Genomic DNA, 17,245 nt, shown 5'->3' with positions numbered 1-17,245 from the left:
TGTTTCGCTCGACAGCTTCTGATATGAAACAAGGAGAAGTAATAACACAAGGAACACATTATTGTGTACACTAAGAGCAATGTTTGGTTTTAACCCCCTCATCTCTAAAGTGTGTATTACATAAACAAGTAATGTCTCGCAGCAGCTGAATTCAGGCCTCCCCCAGCTGCAATCACAGCGTATCAGAAGGTGGCACGTGTCCAGCTGGTAGCAGTCCAAGGTTATGCTGCCGACGAGCTTCCAAAGCTTCAAGCAGCAGAGCCAGTGCAGAAATGGCTTTGCAATAGGTCCTAAATTTAGCAAGGTTTGGGGTCATGTGAATACTGCCTGGCAGGTGCAAATACCACCACTGGGGATCCTCCAGTGGGAAAGTGCTACCACGAGATCCATAAATACTGTCAGGACCATCGCTTGAAGTATTGCCACTCAGCAAAGTTTCATGAAATCTGTGTATTGTTGAACGAGTTCAGGAAATAGCAAAATCAGGCTAAAGTCTTGAGTGATTTTATCTGTTAGGGGACAAGGTCTCAGAGGGTATGATCCAGGTTAATAGGCTGCATTCAGTAACATCAGGAAATGCTCGGTTCTCTGACTTTTTGTTACAAGAAGAAATGATGAAAAAAGACAGCTTTAGCAGCAGCTATTTAGACACAATGCATCTATTTAACTAATGCACTGAGTTTTTATAAAAAAAATATATGAAAGAGCAAGTTCAGTATCTGTTTTAATTTCTTCTAATGAGTGGCTAATACTATATAATTTCTTTAACATTTTGTAGTGGGTAAGGTTTTAATAAAAAATACATAGTGCTTTATATTGATGAACTTATTTATATAGGGCTGTGAATTGGCTTTAAGAAATCACCATGTGAGAAGAGACGGTACTCTTATCTGTTAAGTTTGTGGAGTGCGAAGGTTGAGATATTTTTAAAAAAATGTTTTAGCAGTGAGCTAAACAAATACTGGTAGCATGTTTGGGAGGAGAAGTTAATTCAGGTTAAGCAGAATTAGCAAAATGAAACTTCAGATCTAAGAGCAGAATTTAACCTTTGATACTGACAATTTTTGAGAAACTGCGAAACAAAATGCATCTATTATTTAACCACAAGAGGTCATCATAGCACTGCTGTAAACCCCCTTTCTTCAGTTCTTTTCACCTCCACTGAAAGAAAGAAACTCAGAAAGAAATATGAAAAAAGTTCTGGCTTTTTTTTATGTGTTTTCAGCTAATCTAAAGTTAATAATAAAAACTACATATACTGATTATTTTCTTGTAAGTGACAAACAAAATATTTCCATTTTAACTGCATTTCTGCTGTATGCACAGATTTTCTCTGAGCTTCCTCTTTTTTTTTTTTCTTTTTTTAACAGTGTTGACAGCTCCTAGCCACGAGGTTAGTACTGAAGAACAAATGACAAAGAATCAGCAGAAAAGTGAGTAAGTGGTGTTATATCAGTTGAATGTTGACTAAATCACATGAATTCAAAGTTACTCTTTTTTCATTACAAGTACTTAAAGATGCTATTTTTTTTATCTTGGAATCTCATTTAGAAGCCTATTTATAACAGCTTTAGCCAGGCAGATCTCTGCTTAAATTGTGGTTTTGCTTGTCTAGAAACAAAATTCACTCAAGTCTTGACAGTGCAGTGGCTTACACATATCATTAGTGTTATGTATGCCAGATTCACTGCTATCAGTATATAGCGCTGCTTCAATGTGTGGGTGAAACAACTTTCTTCATCTCTGTATATATTGACTCTTTTTGTTTGGATGTGGGAGATTTTTGACCTACCACTTGCTCTATGCTTCCTATAATTTCAGTGGAAAGTGCACCTCCCTTACTTATAAATCAGAAGTGTTTTGAAAAACATAACCCATTCTTTCAGCTGCACCCCCCCCCCAAAAAAAAATATATATTTTTATTTAGATCACATAGGCAAAAAACATTATGAGCTGTGCACTATTCGAATTAAAACTATTTTAATTTTCTAATGCAACTTTATAGTATCTAAACTGTCCTGGAGACTTTTGGAATGCAGTGTTTCCAGTGGGTTTTTTTCTTACATATCTTTGCACTGGCTTTGAAAGCCAACTACATCAAAACTCCTTAAACTTCGTAAATTTTGGAATATTCTGCTGTAAATTTCTTACAGTTGTGACCCATTCCTAAAAATCCTTCCAAAATATGATCTGTTGAAATCCTTAATTTTCTGAAATAATAGTAGGACAATTCTGATTGCAATATGCAAACTGAGATTCAGCTTTCTGAGGTGTTGAGTACTTGCAGTTCTTGTAAAATGAATATCAAACACAATTAGATACCCGATGGACCCTAGCATTCTAAGTAGCTAGAAGTATGCTAGCACGAGTAGCAGAAGTGTAGCTGAACTACAGCTAACACAATGATGTTTGTCCCAGTGTCTGAGCTTTGACAAACTGCTCTCAGCCGTGAAGAAACAGCCTAAATGCAGTGATACCTTTAGCTGCTTAAAAATTAAAATATATGAAATAAATAATATATATTGCATTTTCATAAAATATAGGAAAATTAAGAATGATGATAGGCTATACCTGTATAGACATAATCCAGCTACCATGCTTTCTAGCTATTTTTAAAGCATGATAAATATGCATTCCCATGCAGATCTTATTGATAGCTGAGCCCTCTTGTGCCACCAAAAATGTTCCTAGCAGGCACACCCGGTGCTAACCCGCCCCCCAGCCAATTTACACTGTCTTTGCTGAGAGTCTTCACAGCAATTACACACCTCCAACTGTCCTATCACTCGATTAGCTTTTGATTGAATTTACATAAAATATGTCTTTTACGCTTGTTCCTTGTTAGAAGTGTTATTTTGATATTTTGATGTTCACAAACATCACAGACATCGTGGTATAAAATATCAAAGAGGTTCCTTTTTCCCCTCCCTTGCCTTCAAAAGATAATCTAGCAGCTTTGTAGGTCAGCAAGCCTTTTAGTTTTTTGGTCTTTGTTCAAGGAATTACATGCCAGTGTAATAAGAAGGATTTTATCAGAGACTTAAAGTGGTAAGTCTGTGGAGAGAAGCCAGGAGAAAATCATTATCAGTAGATGCAAAGCTAGAGAAAAGCAGATTTGAGAGAATTAACAAAGCTCTGAAATGCTTTCAGAAGTTAAAACTGGAACTTTACAAAATTTATACATTTACCTGTAAAATTGGGCTACTTTGCTGTGAATAACTTGTACTTTTGGGGGCTGACATTCACATGAACTGTGCACCCTTCTGCTCAGGACTCAATTTCTGGCTAATGCCAATAAGGATGGCAAGAATTAGGATACTGTGTTTATCTTTAAGGCCATTTTCTCTGCACTGTGTCAGGTCTTTTTTCTGTTATTTTAATTTTTAGTCCACTTCCTGAGAAGTTTTTATGCAGGTGAACACCCTTTTCTTCATGGATCTGTTATTCATTAACTGTCACAAAATTCACAATTAACAGGTAGTATCTCCAGATTCCTTCGGGTATCATGAAGCTTTTATCCGTGATAAATCCTGAAAACAAAAACAGGATGACAAAACTTTGAAATATGAAGTGCAAAATACTCAATGTGAAGCACAAACGGTCCATTATTTCTCCACAGTCACAGTTTTCTGCTGTACCAACTCCCCCACTCTGAGGACCATAATTGGAATGGTTTCCTTATCTCCCTGATGATTTTTAACACAGATACAAATTCTTACAGCTTTTTTCTTTGCTGATAGACCAATTTGCCATTAATATTTCTTTTTGACTGTCAACTTTATCCACTTAAAAAACAGCCAGAAGATGTACATGACTGGAAAAAGTATCATTCTGTTAACATGACATTAAGTTGATTATAGATTGGAGAAGAACCTTTTATTTCTTGCTCTATAAACATAGCAGTTTAGCACTCTGAAGCAATGAACATGACTGTGGGTGTACTGGTGTTACCCCGTGTATCATACCAGACGTTTGCTAGCTGTGGTATGGTAGCTTTCTATGGTAGATAATTACAAACCTCATTGGGAGACAAATGGAATTAGAAAAATAGATTTTACTGTACTTTGAAATGGTAGTTCCTTGAAGGGTAGAGTTGCAAGATATTAACTTCTGGATATAATTTAATACATTATATCAAAAAAATCTTGTTTCAGATAAAGCATTAACATGTATCATCAAAATTCAAGTTTAAACATTGAACAAATATATAGTTACTTTTAGTGACATAATAGTCTTTGGTGTTTCTGAGCTCCTTCAGTTTTAAACATCGATATAAGGAATTTACTAAATGCAGAACATTCTTATTGTTATTATGATTTGTTGCTTTCCTTTTGCTAGCTGCTACCACCACCTGTCTTAATTCATATTCTTGAAAATGGATTCCAGAAAGCAGGATAAAAACTCAAATTATAATATGGATCTGATTATGACTTGAGAGAAAAGCTGCAAGTGTGAAACCTATTAAATATTCAGATTCAGAATGAAAGAGAATAAAATTAGAAGCATTAAATTCTTACTTTTGGCTGTCTTATATTATGCTGTCACTTTAAACTTGGTTTCAAACCTACATGTTCCTACTACTTTAGGTCCTTGTTAAATAATTATTTAATGGGAAAGAGCACCTATATATTCCAGACAATTAAAAGAGACCTCCTATTACTTCTTCCCTCATGAAACCTAGGCTGTTGCACCAGTTTTCACAGCATTTTATGTTACTTTACATTCTACAAACATTGCGTACCAATGGACAACATACAGTGCATCATGTAGAAATAATGTGCATAGATTCAAGATGAGTCTCTTCCCATGGGCTGAAAAGGGCTGTGATTTAACATGTGAAAGCCAAAAAGACTGCATTAATAGGAGATACAAGATAGGGTCTGGAATTAATGTGTTGGGATTTTTTCATTTCAGTATCCAATGTAGAACAGAGAACACAAAAATAAATTTGAAAATCAACGAGCCATGGAGCTATTTTTTCCACTTCCTGACCTGACTGGAAATGGAACACCTGGGGAAGAGAAAAAAACAAACCATCTTTCTGGAGGGAATGGTTTTCTAGTATTTTTAGCTCTGTTGACTTTCCTACTGCTTAGTAAGTGAAGATGACATGAACGTGTATTGCTGAAAATCAAAAAGCACAATTTAAGAAAATTGATATGAAGAGGACATTAAGAGAGGCTTTTACTAAAAATTGTGAGGAAAACTTGAACAGGGTTTGAAAAGGAAGAAGGATTCTACCAAAGGATGCAAAGGTCATTAGAAATTCTCAAGAACAACCGTGAGAATAAGGTAGGAAAACTAGATGAGCAGTAGTGATCATAGGGGATTTTATTGCAAGAGGAAGCAACCAGGGGTGGGATGGACACTGGAATGACTTCAGTCATTTGGGATGGAGAACATCTCCTACATTGTATTTCTTGTAATCTTTATTACAGTTCAATTTTCCATTTATGGCTTCTACCTTAAAAGATTGTGAATACAGTCTTAAACCTGTGATGTACTGCAAAATCGGAACTCTCTTTTAACAGAGGGATGAACAGGATTTGACACGAGGATGAATATAATTTTTTTGGCTTTATGAATCGGGTAGATTCAAAAAGAACGTTGTTCAGCTTCAGACTTGAAGCCTGATGTGTTACAGATTTTTCACTAGATGGAGCAATAGTATCCTTCTTAAAATGCTGGCAACTCACTGAACCACTGTGCCAGGAACTTTAAATATGCAAGGACTTTCTGAGCTAAATCTGTATATGTTGTAAATGGGGCATTTAAATCTTTGCAATATCCTTTTATTAGATTTGAATATTTATTTTCAATTTCTGATAAGCATTTTGCTAGCTCTGATACCTCTTAAGGGTTATTCAAATGTATGAGTATTAATTTTAGTTCTGTTTTATGCTCATCTTCATGAATAATATATAACTGATAGAAAAAGTAACATAGTGCAGATAACAGTGCAGATAACAACTTAGTACTTACATTTCTTTTTTTTTTTGGCAAATTCAAGCTCATTTGTTACATATATATTTGTGTGGTTACAGTTCTGCAAAATGTCATTTTACCTCAATGCAAGTTTTTGCAATTGTTTCTTTGCATTTTGTTCAAAAATTTCTTTCAAGGTAGATAACTTTAAAAGATAGTGATACTGAAATTTAAAAATAAATTCAGAAGCCTATCTTCTCAAGATTTTTGATTCAATAAATATTAGTGGTAAGGTTTAGAATGTTTCAAGGTATGGCATTTATGGCAAAGAGATCCTTCTCTTGATATCTGCATGAATAATGATTCTTTATCAAAACATTAATTAATCTTTTCTACAGGACTATATTTTCAAAAGAAAGATGACTATTCTTTCACAAGAAAATGTCAAGGTGATACATTTTTAATTTTTGTTCAGTGCTCAATAGTATTTATTTATTTATTTATTTTACATTTTAAACTGTACATTTCAGATCACAGCTTGATTTGCTCCTCTTCTGTTATCCCAGTTCTTTGGCTTTAGACCTAGAAAGTAATATCTGAACGTTTGCTATTCTGATGGTTTATGAAATGACTGTTATTTTTCAGTCTTGCATTTGTTCGGTGTCTGATGTTTTTTGAAAGAGCAATTGGTTAAAGTAATGGCAAGAATTAATTTATAAAATTATATAAATATATCAGGCATAGATTCACACCAAGGAAGGAATTTAGTCTGATAATGCATTTGTTTACTTTATTTCCTCCACAGGTAGCAGAATTAAAATATTGTTTACTTAATTATATAAAAAGATTTGAAAATAAATAACCATCAGATACAATAAAGACAGCTTAGGACTGCTACCAGAAAGGCTGATAAAATAAATCCTAAATTTAGAAAGAGAGCACATAGAAATCATATTCTGTTATATTTTATTAAGTCCCTTACTAGCTGTGTAAGCTTTTTTTTTTGATAGATTTCTCTCTTTCTGTCACGCTGGAATCTCATTCATAAATTAATCTCAGTCTTCAGTAAAATGGCAGAGTTGGTTTTAAACAAGTACTGTGTATTTTTGAAATCTGGATGTAGAGTTCTTTGAGTCCCTTTATTCATTCCTGGTTAAACAAAAGTGTACGTCAGCACTCTGAGTACAATGGGTGACTGAGCTGCCAGAGCACACCATCGTAAGGACTTAAACACTAGACGTGCCAGTACTATTACGGATAAAAGTTCTTAATACCACATTTTCCTACCAACACAAATGAGCACGTGAATCATGGGAGAAGTTATTTCAGGACAGTGAAGAGTCATATATTGTGTTCAAAAAAAGCAAAACTATTTAATAGTAATAGTAATGCAAATGCAGTAAATATTCTGGTGCCGCCTCCTTTACTGAAAAGTAGATGCTAAACCTTCTTTAATTCCAGGGCCTGATTATCCATATGTAGAGGGATCCATGGGACAGGTGGGAGAGACAGTACAAAAATTTGTTTACCCCGTTACTAGGGCAGTTAGGATCTGATTTAGCATTAAGAAGTACAAACGGGGATTTCTGTGGCTCCAGTGCCAGGAAGATTGAATGAAATGTCCAGAAGTTTTGCATCTCTGACCCTCTTAGTCCCAGACCCAGTGCATCAGAAAACGAGGTATAACGAGTTATCAAACTTTTCACCACCTTATCGACAGGATGAATGGCAGCAAACAGGTCAGAGTTTTGTCTGACTTCAAGTAGAGAAAGAAACTATGAAACTTGTCTCTTTCTAAATATCATCATTTTCTTGTCTCTATCTAAACATCATCATTTTCTTACTTAAATGAGTAAAGTAGCTGATATTGTCACAACAGTAATTTGTAATAAAAATGTATGAAAATCTTAAAATACTTTGAGAGTAAAGGATCTGTTCCACGAGATGAATAACCAGCATATTCCTGTCTGCATAAATAAAAGCAGATTCGCCAAACTGAGACTTTAAACTGTATAACAAAATGTGATGATTTTATGCAAACAGTCATAGAAGACAGGTAAAGAACTTGCTTAAAAATAATACGATTAAATGCCTGGTTAATTCCCTAATCTCTGTATAATCTATATATTATCTCGAGCAAATTACATTTACAGTTCCTTGCCTTTGATATTATGAACAAAAGCAAAATACAGCGAAGGTTTAAGCTGGTACTGTACATACACTCTTTTCACTCCAGTTGGTGCATGTGTGAACACATGATTAGATATGGAAAGAACTCCAATTATAGAGAAGATAATTTACCGGAAAAAAGTTAGGTTGGCCTTCTCACAGGAAAAATTGCTTTAACTTACACTTCTCTACACCCTCTGCTACTGCAATTTCAGATAAATCTACTGATTCCCAAAGAGTCACATAGAGTGAGTAAGTGTGAAACAAGTGTAACAAAAAGGTGCTGCTGAACAGCAGCTGGTTATTGTCTTGAATTTAAAATTAAATTCACGGAAAATATGAAATTTTTCAGCATAGTTTGCTAAATGATATATTGATTAGGTACATTACTTTTGCTACAAGATTTTTGAGTTAAGGAATTCAATTTGATTATGACCCAGAGAATTTCCAAGGGATATTCACAAGATTACTTCTCAATTACTTTAAAATATTAATGACTATGAACCAGACACTGTGCTAGAAATTACCAGGATTAGTTTTCAAATGATTGTAATTTTTACTTTGTTTTTTAAAAAAATTCATGTTTCCCTTCCTCTTCCTTCCCTTCTCCTGCGAAGCAAATAAATCTCCTAAAGTACATGTTGCTTCAGTACTTTTCTGCGCAGTTCATATTCTCTGGCAGGCTTCTGTTCACTGGTTTTCTTCTAATTCATGATGCTATGCATTAATGCCGGTGAGGATTCTGCAGAGCTGTCATTCTATTCCTGCAATGGTTATGTTATATCTGAGCGAGCTTATAATTGGTTTAAAAGGCTCTTAAATAAAGGGCATTTGTCCCGCTTTGGCTAGCTTGTGTAGTGTCTGCTTATAGCTGCCAAAGACATTAGTCTTGTTCATTTTTAAGTGAGTCTCCATGGACAATAATAATGCAGATTGGCCTCCCTGCCAGTTTGTTGACTTCTTAACTCAGATTCAGTTTGAAATTCCCAACATTAGCCGTAACTCGGAAGGCAAGTTGACAGGATATCCTTAACTATAAAAATATTTCTTTGTGCTTGGACTAAAATTCTGGGTAGATTTTTCTGCAGGGCTGACATTTTAGATCAGACTCTTTAAAAGCTAAGTTTTTCTCTTACAAGTTTTTATGAATGCCAACTGTCAAGGAATGTACAATTAAAATTGTGCAGGCAAGCATGATATTAATTAGAATAAAAACACACCTTTTCATAAAAAAAGTTTTACCGTAAATATATACTTAAATTAGTTACTCCATAATTTCATAATTTTGCTTCGCAATTAAAACACAGAATTTATTTACATTGAAGTTACAAATAAACATTTTAAGTAATCCCTCTGAAGTCATTGAGTCTGTTCGCTGAATGTTAGCAGTCAATTATTTGGACCTGGTTATTTACACATTAAAATAATGAATTTGAACTTTATGAGTTGAATATATTATCTTTTTATTAAACAATTAAAAATTGAGCTATTTAATGTAAAGGCAAGGATTTAAAATTGCAAATTGAAAGGAGGTTGTAGGAATCTGGGGGGAAGAAACACATTCGTTTCTAACCTGTTCTTTAGAAAAACATAGACTATACAACTATTTCAAAATGATTTCAGATGCCTATTCCTGATGCCCTAACGAAGGGCAGAGAATCAAAACTTTGGGGAAGGTGAACTGGATAATCCATGAAATACTTTACATCTCTAATGTATATACAACCCAAATTTTCCAAAATGGTTACTCATTTTTCCATTTCATAAACCTAGTTTGTCTCTAGGTACACGAGCTATAAATACTAAATGTCCTTGAAAATCTGATCCATGGAAGATGGTTCCTAGGCTAAAGGAGGGTGTAGTGCAACTGATTGCCAAATTACATTGGTGAGACTGGTGTCCTGATTTCCACTTGTGTCTGGAAAATATGCCTGGGTGTCTGGGACAGAGTGACCTCAAATTAGTGGCCTTTTCTGGAAATTTTTTGTATGATTTTATGGCTACATCTGCCTCATCAATCAAATCAAAATACAAACTACTGAGTAAAACATAGAAAGACTATATTCAATTGGCAGCATTTCATATCACTTATATTAATGCCAGAAGTGCCACTAAGGGGAAAAACCAAAAAAATGAGATGAGAAGAAATGTTACTTGTCATATGAATGCTTTGTGTTTGAGAATTAGCTGAATCATCTCCTGAAACGAGAACTCCTGTTATAATAGCAGCACAGTCATTGTACAGAGGTCAGGCATGCTTTCCATGAACTGACATCTGTATACAAACACACACACAAATACATACATAAAGTACTTCTGTAGAGGGACTCTGTACAAGTCCTGCAGGACTAGCTCGGAGGAAAGAATGGTTCATTTCTACAGTTCTCATTCTGTTCTTATCCTTCTGGCTCTGGAGATAGAGTCACATTCTCCTCCTCTCTGTAAAGAGGTAGAAATTGGCCTCAGTTAATGAAAATACCAGCAAGTTTCTTATGTGACATCTTTAGTTGTTATTATAAAATTTCAGTTCTGATTTTTTTTTTACAATTTTAACTTTTTATGGGAAAGTTAACTTTTCAAAGGGGATAAGCACAGCTTAGTTGTGGAGAACAAAAAAGCATCTAACCTCAGGTATGCCTAATCTTGACTGTCCTCTGCAAATCAATGTATCTACTGGTTTCCCTTTTAGCATACTGATTATCAAGTCAACATTTTCTTTGGGCAGAGTATGGCTTATTGGTGGTACAGCCATAGATGATGAGTGGACTTGTGTATAAGCTTTTTCAGTAGCAAAAATTAGGGCCTTTGCATGAAATGAAATGTGTTCAGATCTTAAAACTAGACTGGTTTTGTGCTGTGCTCTGACTGCTAAAGGAATATCTGCAAAAATATAGAGTTCTCTTATAAGCACTTTTGATATGAGTGCTTTTAGTCTCCAGTTTGTCTAATTAATGGTGGCTTTACACACTTTTTTTAAAAAGTATTATGAAATAAAGCACTTCTGTCTTTTTGAATTACAGCTTTTAAAGCGTGACCGAAACATGTAAGTATCTAGACAAGGAAAGAGAGCAAGTTTAATTGTTATTTGAGCTCTAAGATTTAAACCAATGGCTTTAATGAATGCAACTGAAACTCCGGCCCCGCAGTTGCTTTCCTTGCCTGTTCTTCCCTTGTCTATCTTTCTGTATGTTAGACTTTTATGTTGATCAGTCTCTTAGGCCAAAATTATGTTTGGTTACCAGAGCAGAGACCTGAGGCTTCAGTTGCATCGTGTATACTTCATCCAGTTGCACCACACATAAAACATGCTGAATTAACAAAAAACATTCCAAAACACTCTAGCTTGAGCAGTGTCAGAAAAATATCTGAAATAAATGCATGGTACCATATAGGCTAATTTATAATATTTCACCTTTTCATCAAATCTATAGAATATTTACAAGGTGCTCGACAATGCAAAGAATCAACTTTGATTAAAACGTTAGATATTTATAAAAATTGTTTGAAATTGAATGTCTAGTTTTGGTTTAATCAAGCCCTAGTTGGTAAAGTAGCTTCAGAGCTTGAAGGAACCTGGAAAGATCATTTGGACCCTTCCCTGTCTGTGGTAGGATCAAATACTTCTGACTTCTGACAGATATTTGTCTGCCTTATTCCTAAAAACTTCATAAGCAGTTTGCTGCTGTGTTCCACTGACCATGGTTGCACAGTCCATAGAAAGCTTGTTTTAATGTCTAATATGAATTTTCCTTACCGCAATTTGAATTTATTGCTAGTTTATCTTATCCAGTATAGACATGTAGAATAAATATTACTATTATTGCTATGTGATTATTTATATATTATTACAATAAATGTTTTTTAGACCCCTGATCATTCTTTTTGCTATTCTTTGGATTATCTCCAGTTGCTTCATATTTCTCTTGAAGCGCAGCAGAATTTAAGTAAATGCTGTGCCTGTGTCTGAGCTAAGAAGGATTAAGGCATGATTAAGTGAACTCCAAAGCGAAGTTCTGGATTTTATAAATGGTAACCTTCTGATAAGACTGTTTTTATGATGCTATTATACACTTTTGTTGTCTCAAGACATTTATTGTCTCAAGTATTTGGAGAATATTCAGGCTCCAAAATTTGACTTTTGGCCAATTGCAATATTCACCAGATAAATTAATGTTATCATCTCTGCTTCTCCATTCCAGAACTGTGTTACAGTTCATGTAGACATAAATGAGCTAGCTTAGCTACCAAATACCTTCAGCAGAGCACGAGCAGCATGGGCTTCAGCTGCAACAAAACTCCATGTCATCAAAGCTACTTTGCTTTTACTGCTTCATATAAACAGTTGTTCATCCTCCTTGTATTGTCTTGTGGGTATGCTCTAATGTCAGGTTCCAAGGCATAGTAAACTAAGAAGATACCCAACTCAGCAGGACAATACTCCCCAATTGAGTCCGCAAAATTTTTACATGATTTGGAGATTTGGGATATTTTTTTTTAATATATTCAATTGTAATCAAAGGTGAGAAACATGTGGAAACCTGTACGAGCATTTTTGTGATCCTGCATGTGTGGTATAATTTTTTTTTCAGCAAACAATGATTACCTCATCATTTACACTAGATTATGTTTATTTAAAGTGAATTCAATTAGGATCTTAAACGGTTTTTTCTGCCTTCTGAATGTAGATTTTTCTTTGGGGTATCTTTTCTTTGTCACTTAGACAAGCAGCATACAAACTGAAGTTTCAGTTCACTGTATGAGTGAAATGAACCCCACTTTAGGCTACTTACAGCCTGAAATAAAAGAAGGAAATAACTGTTATTAGAATTGATAATGATTTAATCTATAAAATCTAAATTAAATAAAAAACTATATGCCTTGCTTCAGATTACAAGTTACAGACAAACAGTCTGACGTTATCCCCTGCGGAAGGGGCATTACAAAAATTTTGCATACTCAGATTCCGGCACTGCTGGAGAGCTAGTAAGGCCTGTTCCTGGAGAGATAAAAATAATTCTCTGAAATGTCATCTTTCTGTTTCCAAAAGTTGAATAGATGGTATTTCAGATTAATTTAAATGTATTTAGGATTAGTTTGTTTCACTAACTGTCTCCAGATAATAATGGTCTTAATCATTGTCCACACACTTAATCGTATATTACAGCAGAAGTTCATAAAAGATATATAATGTTATCGCTTTACTTTATTGTAGCTACCAAACATGTTGATTCAAGACGTAACTGCTTAGGTATAACACTTCTGATCCAATGTGAAACTTCTCTAGTGAAGCATCTTACTCCATAATCTTTTTATGGAAATCTTGTGCCTTGTTGTGACTTGCCTACAGAGCTGTCTTTCCAGGTTGACTTGGCACATAAAATTGACTTCATTAACTCAAGCAGAAGAAAACTGTATTATTTCTTGCTGTCAACCTTATGGTTTAATGACAGGGATGGGGAAATATTAGGGCATTTTGCCTATAAATTTATACAGAGATGGGCTTTACTTCAGCCCTAAGGGGCTGAAAATGATGATAATATACTTAGCACTTAATAGCAATGTGTGTTTTCAAAACTAGTAAATGAACTTTAATTATTTATTTCGCACAGTGCCACAGTATAGTAAGTAACTATTAGGAACCATTTTTTTACAATGGGAGAAAATGCTTTGTAGAAAGCCAAAGAGCTTGATGAGGTCGCATGGGAACAATTCTCATATTTGGTGTATATATAAGGCATCTCACCTGGAACCAGTTGCGTATTATACCATCATCATTGCAGACAGGCATTAGCAACCTAAGTAAGTTCCCTTAAACAGTAAACTTTGAAAACATATGAAAAACACAAAGGTTGTAGTATTCTACGTTTCTGGCTCTCACTGACTGTTTCAGGCAGATGTTTCTGGGTTAATAATGTGTTCTATTGAAATTTCAGCTCGTTGCACTAGAGCATCTGCTAAAATGAAATTGCCTCTTAGTCAATCTTTACTGGAAATGTTTGTATAAAGGCTGTATATGCCCTCTTCTCATGTATTATATGACTTTTAGGTGGGTTCAACGGAATTCATACATTTGAGAATAACCATACTCTTTCTTATTCTTGAAAAGTTTCTTGAAGGCCTCTCATAGAGTTCTGAGAATTTGGCATTCTCATGAATGTACAAAGCAACTACATTTAAGATGAACAATAAAGAAGTCAAAAGAAACCTAAACCCTAAATTCAAGTTTTCTTTTTCATATATTTTTCTAATTTCAAATTTTGCTATGTAGACAAATTACCATTTTATCTCTGGAGAATGCAGAATGCTTTTTTGTAGTGCCTTGGATTATTTCCTCTTACTGTCTTTTCTTTTCAAACAAACTGTACATCAGTCAGCAGAGAAGCCCAACATAGTAAGGGGAATCTATTTGCTGTCTTCAGCAATCTAATGGGAATTTATAGACAGAACAAAACCAGACTCTTTTCACCTTTTCAGAGGTGCACAATAAAAGACAGGAGAAAGAGCTACAAATTACAGTGAGAGAAATTCTGCCTGGATATAAAGAGAAAAAAAAAAATCAGCAATTTACAAGTATAACCAAAAGCACTGCAAAAGCAAATGAGAACTTGACTGCATCTGGCCAGCTCTGACTAGGTTAATCCAGTATGGCCTGGGAAACAAAGAAATACAGATGGACCTTGTTATGCAACTGCTGCTCCCTTCACACTTTTTGTAACATTTTGGGGGCAGGAATCACGGAATCACGGAATCACGGAATCTTCAGAGTTGGAAGGGACCTCTAGAGATCATCTAGTCCAACTCCCCTGCTAGAGCAGGATTACCTAAAGCACATCCCTCAGGGCTGCATCCAGGCGGGTCTTGAAAATCTCCAGAGAAGGGGACTCCACAACCTCCCTGGGCAGCCTGTTCCAGTGCTCTGCCACCCTCACTGTAAAGAAGTTTTTCCGTGTATTTGAATGGAACTTCCTATGTTCTAGCTTGTGCCCATTGACCCTTGTCCTGTCGCTGGGAACCATTGAAAAGAGCCTGGCTCCGTCCTCCTTAAACCCACCCTTTAGATACTTGTAAACATTAATCAGGTCCCCCCTCAACCTTCTCTTCTCCAGGCTAAAGAGTCCCAGCTCTTTCAGCCTTTCCTCATAAGGGAGATGCTCCAGTCCCATAATTATCTTGGTTGCCCTACGCTGGACTCGCTCCAGTAGTTCCCTGTCCCTCTTGAACTGGGGGGCCCAAAACTGGACACAGTACTCCAGTTGTGGCCTCACCAGTGCAGAGTAGAGGGGGAGAATGACCTCCCTCGACCTACTGGCCACAGTCTTCCCTATGCAGCCCAGGATGCCATTGGCCTTCTTGGCGACAAGGGTACACTGCTGGCTCATGGATAATTTGTTGTCTACCAGGACCCCCAGGTCCTTCTCCTCAGAGCTGCTTCCCAGCATGTCCGCCCCTAACATATACTGGTGCTTGGCATTCTTCCTTCCCAGGTGCAGGACCCTACACTTGCTTTTGTTGAACCTCATTAGGGTCTTCTCTGCCCAGCTCTCCAGCCTGTCCAGGTCACGCTGGATGGCAGCACGGCCCTCTGGAGTGTCGGCCACTCCTCCCAGCTTGGTATCATCAGCAAACTTGCTGAGGATACACTCTGTCCCCTCATCTAGGTCATTAATGAATATATTGAACAAAATTGGACCAAGTATTGACCCCTGAGGGACACAACTCGTTACAGGCCTCCAACTGGACTCTGTGCCGCTGTTCACAACCCTCTGAGTTCTGTCAGTCAGCCAGCTCTTGATCCACCTCACTGTCACCTCATCTAGCCCATACTTCCTCAGCTTCCTAATGAGGATGTTATGGGAGACAGTGTCAAAAGCCTTGCTAAGGTCAAGGTAGATGACATCTACGGCTCTCCCCTCATCCAGCCAACCCGTTATAACATCATAGAAAGCTATCAGATTGGTCAGGCATGATTTGCCCTTGGTAAATCCATGCTGACCACTTCCAATAACTTCCTGTTCCTCTATGTGTTTGGAGACGACATCCAGAACGAGTCCCTCCGTTACCTTCCCAGGGACAGAGGTGAGACTAACCGGCCTGTAGTTCCCTGGGTCCTCCTTCTTGCCTTTTTTGAAGATTGGAGTGATGTTAGCCTTCCTCCACTCCTCAGGCACCTCTCCTGTTCCCCATGACTTTTCAAAGACGATGGAGAGTGGTCTAGCGATAACATCTGCCAGCTCTCTCAGCACTCGCGGGTGCATCCCGTCAGGGCCCAAGAGAGACCAGAGGGTAACAGAATCCCTGGGGACAATCAGTAATTTGTCTTAGATAAGGAGAATGTCAAAGAGATTGGCCTGGGGTTGTGTGATTAGCAAGGCTATTGACAGCTTATGTTTGTGATTTAATTTAGAAAGCAATAAATAATTAAGACAAATAGTCCCTAGTGGCTGGGAAGAGAGGGAAACACCATGAAAGGATGTCCGGACATGTAAAAGGCAGAGCCTGAGGTAGAACAGTTACGTGTTAGGGCCAAGCTGGCAGCCAGGACCTCGCACACTGAGTGGTCAGAGCACTCCTGTTCCAGCCTGTCCCCCCAGTTCGTGGTGCAGGTCTATGCTGACTGACCCAGTGGAGCTGGGAGCTGATTTGTGAGTGCGTGATGTGAGTGTGTGCTGTACAATAGAAATCTTGGAACAGAAATCATTGCTCAGCTGCTACATCCATCCTGTTAAAAGGAATGTTAATAACTTTTGGATTATATGAGACGCGTGGCTCTGTTTTTGTGGTTACCCCACCCAGTTCCCCTCTAACACTATCCTTGGAGATTTTAAAAACTCAGCTGGAGCAACTTGATCTAATGTCAGGGTTAGCTCTGCCTTAAGCAGGCTTTCAGAATAGATAGTCTCCAGAAGTCTGTTCCAACCTAAAGGATTCTGTGATGTCATGACTGCAACTTACAGCAAAAACTTCAAGAAGGTGTTGCTTCATGATTTCTTAAAATATTTGGCTTTATTTGTTATTGCAGCAACAGAACTGACAATTTACAAATATCAAAATCCTACGATATATGGGTACACAATGACCGTGTACCAACACATTCTATGACTGTCACATCCTATGATGTACGTGGTTAAAAATACAAAATAAATACTAGTTT

At 36.6% G+C, this 17,245-nt stretch overlaps 1 long non-coding RNA gene across 1 annotated transcript in view; it reads left to right on the top strand.

Moving 5' to 3' along the window:
• Positions 1-418: 418 nt before the first annotated feature.
• LOC141739662 (uncharacterized) overlaps positions 419-17,245 on the top strand; it is a 28,483-nt gene continuing 11,656 nt past the window's right edge. The window contains exons 1-2 of the long non-coding RNA XR_012585770.1: positions 419-1,272; positions 1,371-1,433. This is a non-coding gene — a long non-coding RNA (uncharacterized LOC141739662). The remainder of the gene's footprint in view (positions 1,273-1,370; positions 1,434-17,245) is intronic.

Source organism: Larus michahellis, chromosome 2, assembly GCF_964199755.1.
Source record: "Larus michahellis chromosome 2, bLarMic1.1, whole genome shotgun sequence".
NCBI classification, from domain to species: domain Eukaryota; kingdom Metazoa; phylum Chordata; class Aves; order Charadriiformes; family Laridae; genus Larus; species Larus michahellis.
The sequence above is the reverse complement of the archived record's forward strand: the minus strand, read 5'-3'. Positions and strand labels throughout refer to the sequence as shown.